This window comes from Sus scrofa, chromosome 13 (genome assembly GCF_054392235.1).
Source record: "Sus scrofa isolate SSC_HxYL_T2T_F1_AM1 chromosome 13, Sscrofa_HxYL_maternal_Yorkshire_Landrace_v2.0, whole genome shotgun sequence".
NCBI lineage: Eukaryota > Metazoa > Chordata > Mammalia > Artiodactyla > Suidae > Sus > Sus scrofa.
In genome coordinates, this window is record NC_139395.1 from 5,058,311 (window position 1) to 5,079,946 (window position 21,636).

The window sequence follows — 21,636 nt, forward strand, 5'->3', positions numbered from 1 at the left end:
GCATGGAATCCACTGCATTCAATCGGGATGCATTTTACCAGGCTGCATGGAATCCACTGCATTCAATCGGGATGCATTGGGCCTCACTGCATGGACTCCACTGCATTCAATCGGGATCCATTGCACCACAATGAATGGAATCCTCTGCATTCAATGACGCTACATGTAATCCACTGCTACCAATCGGGATGCATTTTACCAGGCTGCATGGAATGCACTGCATTCAATCACGCTGCATGGAATCCACTGCTTTCAATCGGGATTCATTTTACCACGCTGCATGGATTACACTGCATTCAATCACAATGCATGGAATCCACTGCATTCCATCGGGATCCTTTGTGCCACAATGCATGGAATCCTCTGCATTCAATGAAGCTGCATGGAATCCACTGCATTCAATCGGGATGCTTTGGGCCAGGCTGAATAAAATACACCACATTCAATCGGGATGCATGGGCCTCTCTGCATGGACTCCACTGCATTAAATCTCGCTGCATGGAATCCTCTGCATTCAATAACGCTACATGGAATCCACTGCGCTCAATCAGGATGCATTTTACAACGCTGCATGTATTACAATGCATTCAATCACAATGCATGGAATCCACTGCATTCAATCGGGATGCTTTCAGCCATGCTGCATAAAATCCACTACATTCAATTGGGATGCATTGGGTCTCACTGCATGGACTCCACCGCATAAAATCGGGATCCATTGCGCAACAATGCATGGAATCCTCTGCATTCAATGACGCTGCATTGAATCCACTGCATTCAATCGGGATGCTTTGGGCCATTCTGCATAAACTCCACTGCATTCAATAGGGTTCCCTTTCTTCATGCTGCATGGAATACACTGATATCAATCACGCTGCATGGAATCCACTGCATTCAATCAGGAGGCATTTTACCAAGCTGCATGGAATCCACTGCATTTAATCACGCTGCATGGAATCCACTGCATTCAATCAGGATGCATTTTTCCAGGGTGCATGGAATTCACTGCATTCAATAATGCTGCAGGAAACCACTGCATTCTATCATGCTGCATGGAATCCACTGCATTAAATAGGGTTCCATTTCTTCACCCTGCATGGAATCCACTGCATTCAATCACGCTGCATGTAAACCACTGCATTCAATCGGGATGCATTTAACCAGGCTGCATGGAATCCATGCATTCATCACGCTGCATGGACGCCACTGCATACAATCGGGATCCATTGCGCCACAAGGCATGGAATACTCTGCATTCAATCGGGATGCTTTGGGCCATGCTGCATAAAATCTACTGCATTCAATCATGCTGCATGAAATCCACTGCATTGAATGACGCTGCATAAAATCCACTGCATTCAATAGGGTTCCATTTCTTCACACTTCATGGAATACTGCATTCAATCACGCTGAATGGAATCCACTGCATTCAATCGGGATGAATTTTACAACCCTGAATGGAGTACACTGCATTCAATCACAATGCATGAAATCTACTGCATTCAATCGGGATGCTTTGGGCCATGCCTCATAAAATGCACTGAATTCAATCGGGATGCCTTGGGCCTGGCTGCATGGACTCCACTGCATACAATCAGGATCCATTGCGCCACAATGCATGGAATCCTCGCATTCATTGACGCTGCATGTAATCCACTGTATTCAATCGGGATGCTTTGGGCCATGCTGCATAAAATCCACTGCATTCAATCATGCTTCATGGAATCCACTGCACTCAATCATGCTGCATAAAATCCACTGCATACAATAGGGTTCCATAACTTCACACTGTATGGAATAAACTTCATTCCATCATGCTGCATGGAATCCACTGCATTCAATCGGGATGCATTTTACCACACTGCATGGATTACACTGCATTCAATCGCAATGCATAGAATCCACTGCATTCAATTGGGATGCATTTTACCATATTGCATGGAGTTCACTGCATTCAATCATGCTACACGTAATCCACTGCATTCAATCAGGATGCTTTGGGCCATGCTGCATAAAATCCACTGCATTCAATCATGCTGCACGTAATCCACAGCATTCAATCGGGATGCATTTTACCAGGCTGCCTGGAATCCATGCATTCATCACACTGCATGGACTCCACTGCATACAATCGGGATCCATTGCGCCACAATGCATGGAATACTCTGCATTCAATGATGCTCCATGGACTCCACTGCATTCAATCAGGATGCTTTGGGCCATGCTGCATAAAATCCACTGCATTCAATCATGCTGCATGGAATCCACTGCATTCAATCATGCTGCATAATATCCACTGCATTCAAAATGTTCCATTTCTTCACGCTGCATGGAATCCACTGCATTCAATCGGGATGCATTTTACCTCGCTGCATGGAGTACACTGCATTCAATCTCAATGCATGGAATCCACTGCATTCAATCGGGATGCTTTGGGCCATGCTGCAAAAAATCCACTGCAATCAATCAGGATGCATTCTGCCTCGCTGCATGGACTCCACTGCATACAATCGCGATCCATTGCGCCACAATGCATGGAATCCTCTGCATTCAATGATGCTGCATGGAATCCACTGCATTCCATCGGGATGCATTTTACCACACTGCATGGAGTACACTGCATTCAATCACAATGGATGTAATCCACTGCATTCAATCGGGATGCACTGGGCCTGGCTGCATGGACTCCACTGCATTCAATTGGTATCCATTGCGCTGCAATGCATGGAATCCTCTGCATTCAATGACGCTGCATTTAATCAACTGCATTCAATCGGGATGCTTTGGGGCATGCTTCATGAAATCCACTGCATTCAATCATGCTGCATGGAATCCACTGCACTCCATCATGCTGCATAAAATCCACTGCATTCAATAGGGTTCCATTTCTTCACACTGCAGGGAATACAATGCATTCAATCGGGATGCATTTTAACACTCTGCATGGATTACACTGCTGCATAATGGATTACACTGCTGCAAACATGCTGCATATAATCCACTGCATTCAATCGGGATGACTTGGGCCATGCTGCATAAAATCCACTGCATTCCATCGGGATGCATTGGGCCTCGCTGCATGGACTCCACTGCATACAATCGGGATCCATTGCGCCACAATGCATGGAATCTTCTGCATTCATTGATGCTGCATGGAATCCACTGCATTCAATTGGGATGCTTTGGGCCATGCTGCATATAATCCAGTGCATTCAATCGGGATGCATTTGGCCTCGCTCCATTGACTCCACTGCATACAATAAGGATCAATTGCAACACAATGCTTGGAATCCTCTGCATTCAATGATGCTCCATTGAATCCAGTGCACTCAATCAGGATGCTTTGGGCCATGCTGCATAAAATCCACTGCATTCAATAGGGTTCCAACACTTCACGCTGCATGGAATCCACTGCATTCAATCAGGATGCTTTGGGCCATGCTTAATAAATTCCACTGCATTCAACAACGCTGCATGGAATCCACCGAATTTAATTGGGATACATTATACTAAGCTGTATCGAATCAACTGCATTCAATCAGGATGCATTTTACCACATTGCATGGAGTTCACTGCATTCAATCATGCTGCACGTAATCCACTGCATTCAATCAGGATGCTTTGGGCCATGCTGCATAAAATCCACTGCATTCAATCATGCTGCACGTAATCCACTGCATTCAATCGGGATGCATTTTACCAGGCTGCATGGAATCCACTGCATTCAATCACGCTGCATGGAATCCACTGCATTCAATCGGGATGCATTTTACCAGGCTGCATGGAATCCACTGCATTCAATCACGCTGCATGGAATCCACTGCATTCAATCACGCTGCATGGAATCCACTGTATTCAATCAGGATGCATTTTAATAAGCTGCATGGAATCCATTCAGTCATCACGCTGCATGGACTCCGCTGCATACAGTCGGGATTCATTACGACACAATGCATGGAATACTCTGCATTCAATCGGGATTCATTTTAAAAGGCCGCATGGAATCTAGTGCATTCAATCAGGAACCATTGCGCCTTGATGCATGGAATTAGTGCATTCAATGAGAATCAATTGCACCACACTGCATGAAATCCACTGACTCAATCGGGATGTTTTGGGCCATGCTGCATAAAATCCACTGCATTCAACGGGATGCATTGGGCCTCGCTGAATGGACTCCACTGCATACAATCGGGATCCATTGCGCCAAAATGCAAGGAATCCTCTGCATTCAATGGCGCTGCATGGAATCCACTGCATTCAATCGGGATTCATTTTACCACGCTGCATGGATTACACTGCATTCAATCACAATGCATGGAATCCACGGCATTCAATTGGAATCCATTGCGCCACAATGCATGGAATCCTCTGCATTCAATGACGCTGCATGGAATCCACTGCATTCAAAAGGGATGGTTTGGGCCATGCTGCGTAAAATCCACTGCATTCAATCGGGATGCATTGGGCCTCTCCGCATGGACTCCACAGCATTACATCTGGCTGCATGGACTCCACTGCATTATATCTCGCTGCATGGAATCCTCTGCATTCAATGACGCTGCATGGAATCCACTGCATTCAATCGGGATGCATTTTACCAGGCTGCATGGAATCCACTGCATTGAATCGGGATGCATTGGGCCTTACTGCATGGACTCCACTGCATTCAATCGGGATCCATTGCACCACAATGAATGGAATCCTCTGCATTCAATGACACTACATGTAATCCACTGCTACCAATCGGGATGCATTTTACCAGGCTGCATGGAATGCACTGCATTCAATCACGCTGCATGGAATCCACTGCTTTCAATCGGGATTCATTTTACCACGCTGCATGGATTACACTGCATTCAATCACAATGCATGGAATCCACTGCATTCCATCGGGATCCTTTGTGCCACAATGCATGGAATCCTCTGCATTCAATGAAGCTGCATGGAATCCACTGCATTCAATCGGGATGCTTTGGGCCAGGCTGAATAAAATACACCACATTCAATCGGGATGCATGGGCCTCGCTGCATGGACTCCACTGCATTAAATCTCGCTGCATGGAATCCTCTGCATTCAATAACGCTACATGGAATCCACTGCGCTCAATCAGGATGCATTTTACAACGCTGCATGTATTACAATGCATTCAATCACAATGCATGGAATCCACTGCATTCAATCGGGATGCTTTCAGCCATGCTGCATAAAATCCACTACATTCAATTGGGATGCATTGGGTCTCACTGCATGGACTCCACCGCATAAAATCGGGATCCATTGCGCAACAATGCATGGAATCCTCTGCATTCAATGACGCTGCATGGAATCCACTGCATACAATCGGGATCCATTGCGCCACAATGCATGGAATCCTCTGCATTCAATCACGCTGCATGGAATCCACTGCATTCAATCGGGATGCTTTGGGCCATGCTGCATAAAATCCACTGCATTCAATCATGCTGCATGGAATCCACTGCATTCAATCATGCTGCATAAAATTCACTGCATTCATTAGGGTTTCATTTTTTCATGCTGCATGGAATCCACTGCATTCAATCATGCTGCATGGAATCCAATGCATTCCATTGGGATGCATTTTACCAGGCTGCATTGAATTCACTGCATTCAATCAACATGCACGGAATCCACTTCATTCAATCGGGATTCATTTTAAAAGGCCGCATGGAATCTAGTGCATTCAATCAGGAACCATTGCGCCTTGATGCATGGAATTAGTGCATTCAATGAGAATCAATTGCACCACACTGCATGAAATCCACTGACTCAATCGGGATGTTTTGGGCCATGCTGCATAAAATCCACTGCATTCAACGGGATGCATTGGGCCTCGCTGAATGGACTCCACTGCATACAATCGGGATCCATTGCGCCAAAATGCAAGGAATCATCTGCATTCAATGGCGCTGCATGGAATCCACTGCATTCAATCGGGATGCATTTTACCACGCTGCAAGGATTACACTGCATTCAATCACAATGCATGGAATCCACGGCATTCAATTGGGATCCATTGCGCCACAATGCATGGAATCCTCTGCATTCAATGACGCTGCATGGAATCCACTGCATTCAAAAGGGATGGTTTGGGCCATGCTGCATAAAATCCACTGCATTCAATCGGGATGCATTGGGCCTCTCTGCATGGACTCCACAGCATTACATCTGGCTGCATGGACTCCACTGCATTATATCTCGCTGCATGGAATCCTCTGCATTCAATGACGCTGCATGGAATCCACTGCATTCAATCGGGATGCATTTTACCAGGCTGCATGGAATCCACTGCATTCAATCGGGATGCATTGGGCCTCACTGCATGGACTCCACTGCATTCAATCGGGATCCATTGCACCACAATGAATGGAATCCTCTGCATTCAATGACGCTACATGTAATCCACTGCTACCAATCGGGATGCATTTTACCAGGCTTCATGGAATGCACTGCATTCAATCACGCTGCATGGAATCCACTGCTTTCAATCGGGATTCATTTTACCACACTGCATGGATTACACTGCATTCAATCACAATGCATGGAATCCACTGCATTCCATCGGGATCCTTTGCGCCACAATGCATGGAATCCTCTGCATTCAATGAAGCTGCATGGAATCCACTGCATTCAATCGGGATGCTTTGGGCCAGGCTGAATAAAATACACCACATTCAATCGGGATGCATGGGCCTCTCTGCATGGACTCCACTGCATTAAATCTCGCTGCATGGAATCCTCTGCATTCAATAACGCTACATGGAATCCACTGCGCTCAATCAGGATGCATTTTACAACGCTGCATGTATTACAATGCATTCAATCACAATGCATGGAATCCACTGCATTCAATCGGGATGCTTTCAGCCATGCTGCATAAAATCCACTACATTCAATTGGGATGCATTGGGTCTCACTGCATGGACTCCACCGCATACAATCGGGATCCATTGCGCAACAATGCATGGAATCCTCTGCATTCAATGACGCTGCATTGAATCCACTGCATTCAATCGGGATGCTTTGGGCCATTCTGCATAAACTCCACTGCATTCAATAGGGTTCCCTTTCTTCATGCTGCATGGAATACACTGATATCAATCACGCTGCATGGAATCCACTGCATTCAATCAGGAGGCATTTTACCAAGCTGCATGGAATCCACTGCATTTAATCACGCTGCATGGAATCCACTGCATTCAATCAGGATGCATTTTTCCAGGGTGCATGGAATCCACTGCATTCAATAATGCTGCAGGAAACCACTGCATTCTATCATGCTGCATGGAATCCACTGCATTAAATAGGGTTCCATTTCTTCACCCTGCATGGAATCCACTGCATTCAATCACGCTGCATGTAAACCACTGCATTCAATCGGGATGCATTTAACCAGGCTGCATGGAATCCATGCATTCATCACGCTGCATGGACGCCACTGCATACAATCGGGATCCATTGCGCCACAAGGCATGGAATACTCTGCATTCAATCGGGATGCTTTGGGCCATGCTGCATAAAATCCACTGCATTCAATCATGCTGCATGAAATCCACTGCATTGAATGACGCTGCATAAAATCCACTGCATTCAATAGGGTTCCATTTCTTCACACTTCATGGAATACTGCATTCAATCACGCTGAATGGAATCCACTGCATTCAATCGGGATGAATTTTACAACCCTGAATGGAGTACACTGCATTCAATCACAATGCATGAAATCTACTGCATTCAATCGGGATGCTTTGGGCCATGCCTCATAAAATGCACTGAATTCAATCGGGATGCCTTGGGCCTGGCTGCATGGACTCCACTGCATACAATCAGGATCCATTGCGCCACAATGCATGGAATCCTCGCATTCATTGACGCTGCATGTAATCCACTGTATTCAATCGGGATGCTTTGGGCCATGCTGCATAAAATCCACTGCATTCAATCATGCTTCATGGAATCCACTGCACTCAATCATGCTGCATAAAATCCACTGCATACAATAGGGTTCCATAACTTCACACTGTATGGAATAAACTTCATTCCATCATGCTGCATGGAATCCACTGCATTCAATCGGGATGCATTTTACCACACTGCATGGATTACACTGCATTCAATCGCAATGCATAGAATCCACTGCATTCAATTGGGATGCATTTTACCATATTGCATGGAGTTCACTGCATTCAATCATGCTACACGTAATCCACTGCATTCAATCAGGATGCTTTGGGCCATGCTGCATAAAATCCACTGCATTCAATCATGCTGCACGTAATCCACAGCATTCAATCGGGATGCATTTTACCAGGCTGCCTGGAATCCATGCATTCATCACACTGCATGGACTCCACTGCATACAATCGGGATCCATTGCGCCACAATGCATGGAATACTCTGCATTCAATGATGCTCCATGGACTCCACTGCATTCAATCAGGATGCTTTGGGCCATGCTGCATAAAATCCACTGCATTCAATCATGCTGCATGGAATCCACTGCATTCAATCATGCTGCATAATATCCACTGCATTCAAAATGTTCCATTTCTTCACGCTGCATGGAATCCACTGCATTCAATCGGGATGCATTTTACCTCGCTGCATGGAGTACACTGCATTCAATCTCAATGCATGGAATCCACTGCATTCAATCGGGATGCTTTGGGCCATGCTGCAAAAAATCCACTGCAATCAATCAGGATGCATTCTGCCTCGCTGCATGGACTCCACTGCATACAATCGCGATCCATTGCGCCACAATGCATGGAATCCTCTGCATTCAATGATGCTGCATGGAATCCACTGCATTCCATCGGGATGCATTTTACCACACTGCATGGAGTACACTGCATTCAATCACAATGGATGTAATCCACTGCATTCAATCGGGATGCACTGGGCCTGGCTGCATGGACTCCACTGCATTCAATTGGTATCCATTGCGCTGCAATGCATGGAATCCTCTGCATTCAATGACGCTGCATTTAATCAACTGCATTCAATCGGGATGCTTTGGGGCATGCTTCATGAAATCCACTGCATTCAATCATGCTGCATGGAATCCACTGCACTCCATCATGCTGCATAAAATCCACTGCATTCAATAGGGTTCCATTTCTTCACACTGCAGGGAATACAATGCATTCAATCGGGATGCATTTTAACACTCTGCATGGATTACACTGCTGCATAATGGATTACACTGCTGCAAACATGCTGCATATAATCCACTGCATTCAATCGGGATGACTTGGGCCATGCTGCATAAAATCCACTGCATTCCATCGGGATGCATTGGGCCTCGCTGCATGGACTCCACTGCATACAATCGGGATCCATTGCGCCACAATGCATGGAATCTTCTGCATTCATTGATGCTGCATGGAATCCACTGCATTCAATTGGGATGCTTTGGGCCATGCTGCATATAATCCAGTGCATTCAATCGGGATGCATTTGGCCTCGCTCCATTGACTCCACTGCATACAATAAGGATCAATTGCAACACAATGCATGGAATCCTCTGCATTCAATGATGCTCCATTGAATCCAGTGCACTCAATCAGGATGCTTTGGGCCATGCTGCATAAAATCCACTGCATTCAATAGGGTTCCAACACTTCACGCTGCATGGAATCCACTGCATTCAATCAGGATGCTTTGGGCCATGCTTAATAAATTCCACTGCATTCAACAACGCTGCATGGAATCCACCGAATTTAATTGGGATACATTATACTAAGCTGTATCGAATCAACTGCATTCAATCAGGATGCATTTTACCACATTGCATGGAGTTCACTGCATTCAATCATGCTGCACGTAATCCACTGCATTCAATCAGGATGCTTTGGGCCATGCTGCATAAAATCCACTGCATTCAATCATGCTGCACGTAATCCACTGCATTCAATCGGGATGCATTTTACCAGGCTGCATGGAATCCACTGCATTCAATCACGCTGCATGGAATCCACTGCATTCAATCGGGATGCATTTTACCAGGCTGCATGGAATCCACTGCATTCAATCACGCTGCATGGAATCCACTGCATTCAATCACGCTGCATGGAATCCACTGTATTCAATCAGGATGCATTTTAATAAGCTGCATGGAATCCATTCAGTCATCACGCTGCATGGACTCCGCTGCATACAGTCGGGATTCATTACGACACAATGCATGGAATACTCTGCATTCAATCGGGATTCATTTTAAAAGGCCGCATGGAATCTAGTGCATTCAATCAGGAACCATTGCGCCTTGATGCATGGAATTAGTGCATTCAATGAGAATCAATTGCACCACACTGCATGAAATCCACTGACTCAATCGGGATGTTTTGGGCCATGCTGCATAAAATCCACTGCATTCAACGGGATGCATTGGGCCTCGCTGAATGGACTCCACTGCATACAATCGGGATCCATTGCGCCAAAATGCAAGGAATCATCTGCATTCAATGGCGCTGCATGGAATCCACTGCATTCAATCGGGATGCATTTTACCACGCTGCATGGATTACACTGCATTCAATCACAATGCATGGAATCCACGGCATTCAATTGGAATCCATTGCGCCACAATGCATGGAATCCTCTGCATTCAATGACGCTGCATGGAATCCACTGCATTCAAAAGGGATGGTTTGGGCCATGCTGCGTAAAATCCACTGCATTCAATCGGGATGCATTGGGCCTCTCCGCATGGACTCCACAGCATTACATCTGGCTGCATGGACTCCACTGCATTATATCTCGCTGCATGGAATCCTCTGCATTCAATGACGCTGCATGGAATCCACTGCATTCAATCGGGATGCATTTTACCAGGCTGCATGGAATCCACTGCATTGAATCGGGATGCATTGGGCCTTACTGCATGGACTCCACTGCATTCAATCGGGATCCATTGCACCACAATGAATGGAATCTTCTGCATTCAATGACGCTACATGTAATCCACTGCTACCAATCGGGATGCATTTTACCAGGCTGCATGGAATGCACTGCATTCAATCACGCTGCATGGAATCCACTGCTTTCAATCGGGATTCATTTTACCACGCTGCATGGATTACACTGCATTCAATCACAATGCATGGAATCCACTGCATTCCATCGGGATCCTTTGTGCCACAATGCATGGAATCCTCTGCATTCAATGAAGCTGCATGGAATCCACTGCATTCAATCGGGATGCTTTGGGCCAGGCTGAATAAAATACACCACATTCAATCGGGATGCATGGGCCTCGCTGCATGGACTCCACTGCATTAAATCTCGCTGCATGGAATCCTCTGCATTCAATAACGCTACATGGAATCCACTGCGCTCAATCAGGATGCATTTTACAACGCTGCATGTATTACAATGCATTCAATCACAATGCATGGAATCCACTGCATTCAATCGGGATGCTTTCAGCCATGCTGCATAAAATCCACTACATTCAATTGGGATGCATTGGGTCTCACTGCATGGACTCCACCGCATAAAATCGGGATCCATTGCGCAACAATGCATGGAATCCTCTGCATTCAATGACGCTGCATGGAATCCACTGCATTCAATCGGGATGCTTTGGGCCATTCTGCATAAACTCCACTGCATTCAATAGGGTTCCCTTTCTTCATGCTGCATGGAATACACTGATATCAATCACGCTGCATGGAATCCACTGCATTCAATCGGGATGCTTTGGGCCATGCTGCATAAAATCCACTGCATTCAATCATGCTTCATGGAATCCACTGCACTCAATCATGCTGCATAAAATCCAGTGCATACAATAGGGTTCCATAACTTCACACTGTATGGAATAAACTTCATTCCATCACACTGCATGGAATCCACTGCATTCAATCGGGATGCATTTTACCACACTGCATGGATTACACTGCATTCAGTCGCAATGCATTGAATCCACTGCATTCAATTGGGATGCATTTTACCATATTGCATGGAGTTCACTGCATTCAATCATGCTACACGTAATCCACTGCATTCAATCAGGATGCTTTGGGCCATGCTGCATAAAATCCACTGCATTCAATCATGCTGCACGTAATCCACAGCATTCAATCGGGATGCATTTTACCAGGCTGCCTGGAATCCATGCATTCATCACACTGCATGGACTCCACTGCATACAGTCGGGATCCATTGCGCCACAATGCATGGAATCCTCTGCATTCAATGATGCTCCATGGACTCCACTGCATTCAATCAGGATGCTTTGGGCCATGCTGCATAAAATCCACTGCATTCAATCATGCTGCATGGAATCCCCTGCATTCAATCACGCTGCATGGAATACACTGCATTCAATCGGGATGCATTTTACCAGGCTGCATGGAATCCACTGCATTCAATCACGCTGCATGGAATCCACTGCATTCAATCACGCTGCATGGAATCCACTGTATTCAATCAGGATGCATTTTACCAGGCTGCCTCGAATCCATGCATTCATCACACTGCATGGACTCCACTGCATACAATCGGGATCCATTGCGCCACAATGCATGTAATCCTCTGCATTCAATGATGCTCCATGGACTCCACTGCATTCAATCAGGATGCTTTGGGCCATGCTGCATAAAATCCACTGCATTCAATCATGCTGCATGGAATCCACTGCATTCAATCATGCTGCATAATATCCACTGCATTCAAAATGTTCCATTTCTTCACGCTGCATGGAATCCACTGCATTCAATCGGGATGCATTTTACCTCGCTGCATGGAGTACACTGCATTCAATCTCAATGCATGGAATCCACTGCATTCCATCGGGCTGCTTTGGGCCATGCTGCAAAAAATCCACTGCAATCAATCAGGATGCATTGGGCCTCGCTGCATGGACTCCACTGCATACAATCGCGATCCATTGCGCCACAATGCATGGAATCCTCTGCATTCAATGATGCTGCATGGAATCCACTGCATTCCATCGGGATGCATTTTACCACACTGCATGGAGTACACTGCATTCAATCACAATGGATGTAATCCACTGCATTCAATCGGGATGCACTGGGCCTCGCTGCATGGACTCCACTGCATTCAATTGGTATCCATTGCGCTGCAATGCATGGAATCCTCTGCATTCAATGACGCTGCATGGAATCCACTGCATTCAATCGGGATGCTTTGGGGCATGCGTCATGAAATCCACTGCATTCAATCATGCTGCATGGAATCCACTGCACTCCATCATGCTGCATAAAATCCACTGCATTCAATAGGGTTCCATTTCTTCACACTGCAGGGAATACAATGCATTCAATCGGGATGCATTTTAACACTCCGCATGGATTACACTGCTGCATAATGGATTACACTGCTGCAAACATGCTGCATATAATCCACTGCATTCAATCGGGATGACTTGGGCCATGCTGCATAAAATCCACTGCATTCCATCGGGATGCATTGGGCCTCGCTGCATGGACTCCACTGCATACAATCGGGATCCATTGCGCCACAATGCATGGAATCTTCTGCATTCATTGATGCTGCATGGAATCCACTGCATTCAATTGGGATGCTTTGGGCCATGCTGCATATAATCCAGTGCATTCAATCGGGATGCATTTGGCCTCGCTCCATTGACTCCACTGCATACAATAAGGATCAATTGCAACACAATGCATGGAATCCTCTGCATTCAATGATGCTCCATTGAATCCAGTGCACTCAATCAGGATGCTTTGGGCCATGCTGCATAAAATCCACTGCATTCAATAGGGTTCCAACACTTCACGCTGCATGGAATCCACTGCATTCAATCAGGATGCTTTGGGCCATGCTTAATAAATTCCACTGCATTCAAAAACGCTGCATGGAATCCACCGAATTTAATTGGGATACATTATACAAAGCTGTATCGAATCCACTGCATTCAATCAGGATGCATTTTACCACATTGCATGGAGTTCACTGCATTCAATCATGCTGCACGTAATCCACTGCATTCAATCAGGATGCTTTGGGCCATGCTGCATAAAATCCACTGCATTCAATCATGCTGCACGTAATCCACTGCATTCAATCGGGATGCATTTTACCAGGCTGCATGGAATCCACTGCATTCAATCACGCTGCATGGAATCCACTGCATTCAATCGGGATGCATTTTACCAGGCTGCATGGAATCCACTGCATTCAGTCACGCTGCATGGAATCCACTGCATTCAATCAGGATGCATTTTAATAAGCTGCATGGAATCCATTCAGTCATCACGCTGCATGGACTCCGCTGCATACAGTCGGGATTCATTACGCAACAATGCATGGAATACTCTGCATTCAATCGGGATGCATTTTACCAGGCTGCATGGAATCCATGCATTCATCACACTGCATGGACTCCACTGCATACAATCGGGATCCATTGCGCCACAATGCATGGAATACTCTGCATTCAATGATGCTCCATGGACTCCACTGCATTCAATCAGGATGCTTTGGGCCATGCTGCATAAAATCCACTGCATTCAATAGGGTTCCATTTCTTCACGCTGCATGGAATCTACTGCATTCCATCGGGATGCATTTTACCTCGCTGCATGGAGTACACTGCTTCAATCTCAATGCATGGAATCCACTGCATTCAATCGGGATGCTTTGGGCCATGCTGCAAAAAATCCACTGCAATCAATCAGGATGCATTGGGCCTCGCTGCATGGACTCCACTGCATACAATCACGATCCATTGCGCCAAAATGCATGGAATCCTCTGCATTCAATGATGCTGCATGGAATCCACTGCATTCCATCGGGATGCATTTTACCACACTGCATGGAGTACACTTCATTCAATCACAATGGATGTAATCCACTGCATTCAATCGGGATGCACTGGGCCTCGCTGCATGGACTCCACTGCATTCAATTGGTATCCATTGCGCTGCAATGCATGGAATCCTCTGCATTCAATGACGCTGCATTTAATCAACTGCATTCAATCGGGATGCTTTGGGGCATGCTTCATGAAATCCACTGCATTCAATCATGCTGCATGGAATCCACTGCACTCCATCATGCTGCATAAAATCCACTGCATTCAATAGGGTTCAATTTCTTCACACTGCAGGGAATACAATGCATTCAAACACGCTGCATGGAATCCACTACATTCATTCATGCTGCATGGAATCCACTGCATTCAATCACGCTGCATGGAATCCACTGCATTCAATCACGCTGCATGGAATCCACTGTATTCAATCAGGATCATTTTAATAAGCTGCATGGAATCCATTCAGTCATCACGCTGCATGGACTCCGCTGCATACAGTCGGGATTCATTACGCCACAATGCATGGAATACTCTGCATTCAATCGGGATGCATTTTACCAGGCTGCATGGAATCCACTGCATTCAATCACGCTGAATGGAATCCACTGCATTCAATCAAGCTGCATGGAATCCACTGCATTCAATCAGGATGCATTTTACCAGGCTGCCTGGAATCCATGCATTCATCACACTGCATGGACTCCACTGCATACAATCGGGATACATTGCGCCACAATGCATGGAATACTCTGCATTCAATGATGCTCCATGGACTCCACAGCATTCAATCATGCTGCATGGAATCCACTGCATTCAATCATGCTGCATATTATCCACTGCATTCAAAATGTTCCATTTCTTCACGCTGCATGGAATCCACTGCATTCAATCGGGATGCATTTTACCTCGCTGCATGGAGGACACTGCATTCAATCTCAATGCATGGAATCCACTGCATTCTATCGGTATGTTTTGGGCCATGCTGCAAAAAATCCACTGCAATCAATCAGCATGCATTGGGCCTCGCTGCATGGACTCCACTGCATACAATCGGGATCCATTGCGCCACAATGCATGGAATCCTCTGCATTCAATGATGCTGCATGGAATCCACTGCATTCCATCGGGATGCATTTTACCACACTGCATGGAGTACACTGCATTCAATCACAATGGATGGAATCCAATGCATTCAATCGGGATGCTTTGGGCCATGCTGCAGAAAATCCACTGCATTCAATGACGCTGCATGGAATCGACTGCATTCAATCATGCTGCATATAATCCACTGCTTACAATAGGGTTCAATTTCTTCACGCTGCATGGAATCAACTGCATTCAATCACGCTGCATGGAATCCACTGCATTCCATCGGGATGCATGTTCCCACGCTGCATGGAGTACACTGCATTCAATCAAAATGCATGGAATCCACTGCATTCAATCGGGATGCTTTGGGCCATGCTGCATACAATCCACGGCATTCAATCGGGATGCATTGGGCCTCACTGCATGGACTCCACTGCATATAATCGGGATCCATTACACCACAATGCATGGAATCATCTGCATTCAATGACGCTGCATGGAATCCACTGCATTCAATCGGGATGCATTTTACCAGGCTGCATGGAATCCATGCATTCATCACGCTGCATGGACTCCACTGCATACAATCGGGATCCATTGCGCCACAATGCATGGAATCCTCTGCATTCAATCAGGATGCTTTGGGCCATGCTGCATAAAATCCACTGCATTCAATCATGCTCCATTAAATCCACTGCATTCCATCAGGCTGCATAAAATACACTGCATTCAATAGGGTTCCATTACTTCACACTTCATGGAATACAGTGCATTCAATCACGCTTCATGGAATCCACTGCATTCAATCGGGATTCATTTTACCACGCTGCATGGAGTTCACTGCATTCAATCACAATGCATGGAATCCACTGCATTCAATCGGGATGCTTTGGGCCATGCCTCATAAAATCCACTGCATTCAATCGGGATGCCTTGGGCCTCGCTGCATGGACTCCATTGCATACAATCAGGATCCATTGCGCCACAATGCATGGAATCCTCGCATTCATTGACGCTTCATGGAATCCACTGTATTCAATCGGGATGCTTTGGGCCATGCTGCATAAAATCCACTGCATTCAATCATGCTTCAGGGAATCCACTGCACTCAATCATGCTGCATAAAATCCACTGCCTACAATAATGTTCCATAACTTCACACTGTATGGAATACACTTCATTCCATCACGCTGCATGGAATCCTCTGCATTTAATCGGGATGCATTTTACCACGCTGCATGGATTACACTGCATTCAATGACGCTGCATGGAATCCACTGCATTCAATCGGGATGCTTTGGGCCATGCTGCATAAAATCCACTGCATCAATCATGCTGCATGGAATCTACTGCATTCAATCATGCTGCATAATATTCACTGCATTCAATAGTGTACCTTTTCTTCACACTGCATGGAATACACTGCATTCAATCACGCTGCATGGAATAAACTGCATTCAATCGGGATGCATTTAACCACGCTGCATGGATTACACTGCATTCAATGACGCTGCATGGAATCCACTGCATTCAATCGGGATGCTTTGGGGCATGCTTCATGAAATCCACTGCATTCAATCATGCTGCATGGAATCCACTGCATTCAATAGGGTTCCATTTCTTCACGCTGAATGGAATACAGTGCATGCAATCACGCTCCATGGACTCCACTGCATACAATCTGGATCCATTGAGCCACAATGAATGGAATCCTCTGTGTTCAATGACGCTGCCTGGAATCCACTGCGGTGAATCAGGATGCTTTGGGCAATGCCGCATATAATCTACTGCATTCAATTGGGAAGCATTTGGCCTCGCTGCATTGACTCCACTTGATAAAATCGGGATCCATTGCGCCACAATGCATGGAATCCTCTGAATTCAATGACGCTGCATGGAATCCACTGCAATCAATCGGGATGCTTTGGGCCAGGCTGCATAAAATCCACTGCATGCAATCAGGCTGCATGGAATCCACTGCATTCAATAGGGTTCCATTGCTTCACGCTGCATGGAATCCACTGCATTCAATCACGCTGCATGGAATCCACTGCATTCAATCGGGATGCATTTTACCACGCTGAATGGAGTACACTGCATTCAATCACAATGCATGGAATCCACTGCATTGAATCGGGATGCTTTGGGCCATGCTGCATAAAATCCACTGCATTCAATCATGCTGCATAAAATCCACTGCAGTCAATAGGGTTCCATTTCTTCACACTACATGGAATACACTGCATTCAATCACGCTGTATGGAATAAACTGCATTCAATCCGGATGCATTTAACCACGCTGCATGGATTACACTTCATTCAATCACAATGCATGGAATCCACTGCATTCTATCAGGATGCTTTGGGCCATGCTGCATAAAATCCACTGCATTCAATAGGGTTCCATTTCTTCACGCTGCATGGAATCTACTGCATTCAATAGGGTTCCATTTCTTCACGCTGCATGGAATACACTGCATTCAATCAGGATGCATGGAATCGACTCCATTCAATCAGGATGCATTATACAACACTGCATGGATTACCCTGCATTCAATCACAATGCATGGAATCCACTCCATTCAATCGGGATGCTTTGGGCCATGCTGCAGAAAATCCACTGCATTCAATCGGGATGCATTGGGACTCGCTGCATAGACTCCACTGCATATAATCTGGATCCATTGCACCACAATGCATGGAATGCTCTGCATTCAATGTCGCTGCATGGAATCCACTGCATTCAATCGGGATGCTTTGGGCCATGCTGCATAAAATCCACTGCATTCAATCATGCTGCATGGATTCCACTGCATTCAATCATGCTGCATAAAATCCAATGCATTCAATAGTGTTCCATTTCTTCACACTGCATGGACTTCACTGCATTCAATCACTCTGCATGAAATTCACTGCATTAGATCTGGATGCATTTTACCACGCTGCATGGATTACACTGCATTCAATGACGCTGCATGGAATCCACTGCATTCAATCGGGATGCTTTGGGCCATGCTGCATAAAATCCACTGCATTCAATCGGGGTGCATTGGGCCTCGCTGCATGGACTTCACTGCATTCAATTTGTATCCATTGCCCCACAATGCATGGAATCCTCTGCATTCAACGACACTGCATGGAATCCACTGCATTCAATCATGCTGCCTAAAATCCACTGCATTCAATAGGGTTCCATTTCTTCACGCTGCATGAATCCACTGCATTCAAACACGCTGCATGGAATCCACTGCATTCAATCGGGATGCTTTGGGCCATGCTGCATAAAATCCACTGCATTCAATCGGGATGCATTGGGCCTCGCTGCATGGACTCCACTGCATACAATCGGGATCCATTGCGCCACAATGCATGGAATCCTCTGCATTCAATCACGCTGCATGGAATCCACTGCATTCAATCGGGATGCTTTGGGCCATGCTGCATAAAATCCACTGCATTCAATCATGCTGCATGGAATCCACTGCATTCAATCATGCTGCATAAAATTCACTGCATTCAATAGGGTTTCATTTTTTCATGCTGCATGGAATCCACTGCATTCAATCATGCTGCATGGAATCCAATGCATTCCATTGGGATGCATTTTACCAGGCTGCATTGAATTCACTGCATTCAATCAACATGCACGGAATCCACTGCATTCAATCGGGATTCATTTTAAAAGGCCGCATGGAATCTAGTGCATTCAATCAGGAACCATTGCGCCTTGATGCATGGAATTAGTGCATTCAATGAGAATCAATTGCACCACACTGCATGAAATCCACTGACTCAATCGGGATGTTTTGGGCCATGCTGCATAAAATCCACTGCATTCAACGGGATGCATTGGGCCTCGCTGAATGGACTCCACTGCATACAATCGGGATCCATTGCGCCAAAATGCAAGGAATCATCTGCATTCAATGGCGCTGCATGGAATCCACTGCATTCAATCGGGATGCATTTTACCACGCTGCATGGATTACACTGCATTCAATCACAATGCATGGAATCCACGGCATTCAATTGGGATCCATTGCGCCACAATGCATGGAATCCTCTGCATTCAATGACGCTGCATGGAATCCACTGCATTCAAAAGGGATGGTTTGGGCCATGCTGCATAAAATCCACTGCATTCAATCGGGATGCATTGGGCCTCTCTGCATGGACTCCACAGCATTACATCTGGCTGCATGGACTCCACTGCATTATATCTCGCTGCATGGAATCCTCTGCATTCAATGACGCTGCATGGAATCCACTGCATTCAATCGGGATGCATTTTACCAGGCTGCATGGACTCCACTGCATTCAATCGGGATCCATTGCACCGCAATGAATGGAATCCTCTGCATTCAATGACGCTACATGTAATCCACTGCTACCAATCGGGATGCATTTTACCAGGCTTCATGGAATGCACTGCATTCAATCACGCTGCATGGAATCCACTGCTTTCAATCGGGATTCATTTTACCACGCTGCATGGATTACACTGCATTCAATCACAATGCATGGAATCCACTGCATTCCATCGGGATCCTTTGCGCCACAATGCATGGAATCCTCTGCATTCAATGAAGCTGCATGGAATCCACTGCATTCAATCGGGATGCTTTGCCAGGCTGAATAAAATACACCACATTCAATCGGGATGCATGGGCCTCTCTGCATGGACTCCACTGCATTAAATCTCGCTGCATGGAATCCTCTGCATTCAATAACGCTACATGGAATCCACTGCGCTCAATCAGGATGCATTTTACAACGCTGCATGTATTACAATGCATTCAATCACAATGCATGGAATCCACTGCATTCAATCGGGATGCTTTCAGCCATGCTGCATAAAATCCACTACATTCAATTGGGATGCATTGGGTCTCACTGCATGGACTCCACCGCATAAAATCGGGATCCATTGTGCAACAATGCATGGAATCCTCTGCATTCAATGACGCTGCATGGAATCCACTGCATTCAATCGGGATGCTTTGGGCCATTCTGCATAAACTCCACTGCATTCAATAGGGTTCCCTTTCTTCATGCTGCATGGAATACACTGATATCAATCACGCTGCATGGAATCCACTGCATTCAATCAGGAGGCATTTTACCAAGCTGCATGGAATCCACTGCATTTAATCACGCTGCATGGAATCCACTGCATTCAATCAGGATGCATTTTTCCAGGGTGCATGGAATCCACTGCATTCAATAATGCTGCAGGAAACCACTGCATTCTATCATGCTGCATGGAATCCACTGCATTAAATAGGGTTCCATTTCTTCACCCTGCATGGAATCCACTGCATTCAATCACGCTGCATGTAAACCACTGCATTCAATCGGGATGCATTTAACCAGGCTGCATGGAATCCATGCATTCATCACGCTGCATGGACGCCACTGCATACAATCGGGATCCATTGCGCCACAAGGCATGGAATACTCTGCATTCAATCGGGATGCTTTGGGCCATGCTGCATAAAATCCACTGCATTCAATCATGCTGCATGAAATCCACTGCATTGAATGACGCTGCATAAAATCCACTGCATTCAATAGGGTTCCATTTCTTCACACTTCATGGAATACTGCATTCAATCACGCTGAATGGAATCCACTGCATTCAATCGGGATGAATTTTACAACCCTGAATGGAGTACACTGCATTCAATCACAATGCATGAAATCTACTGCATTCAAT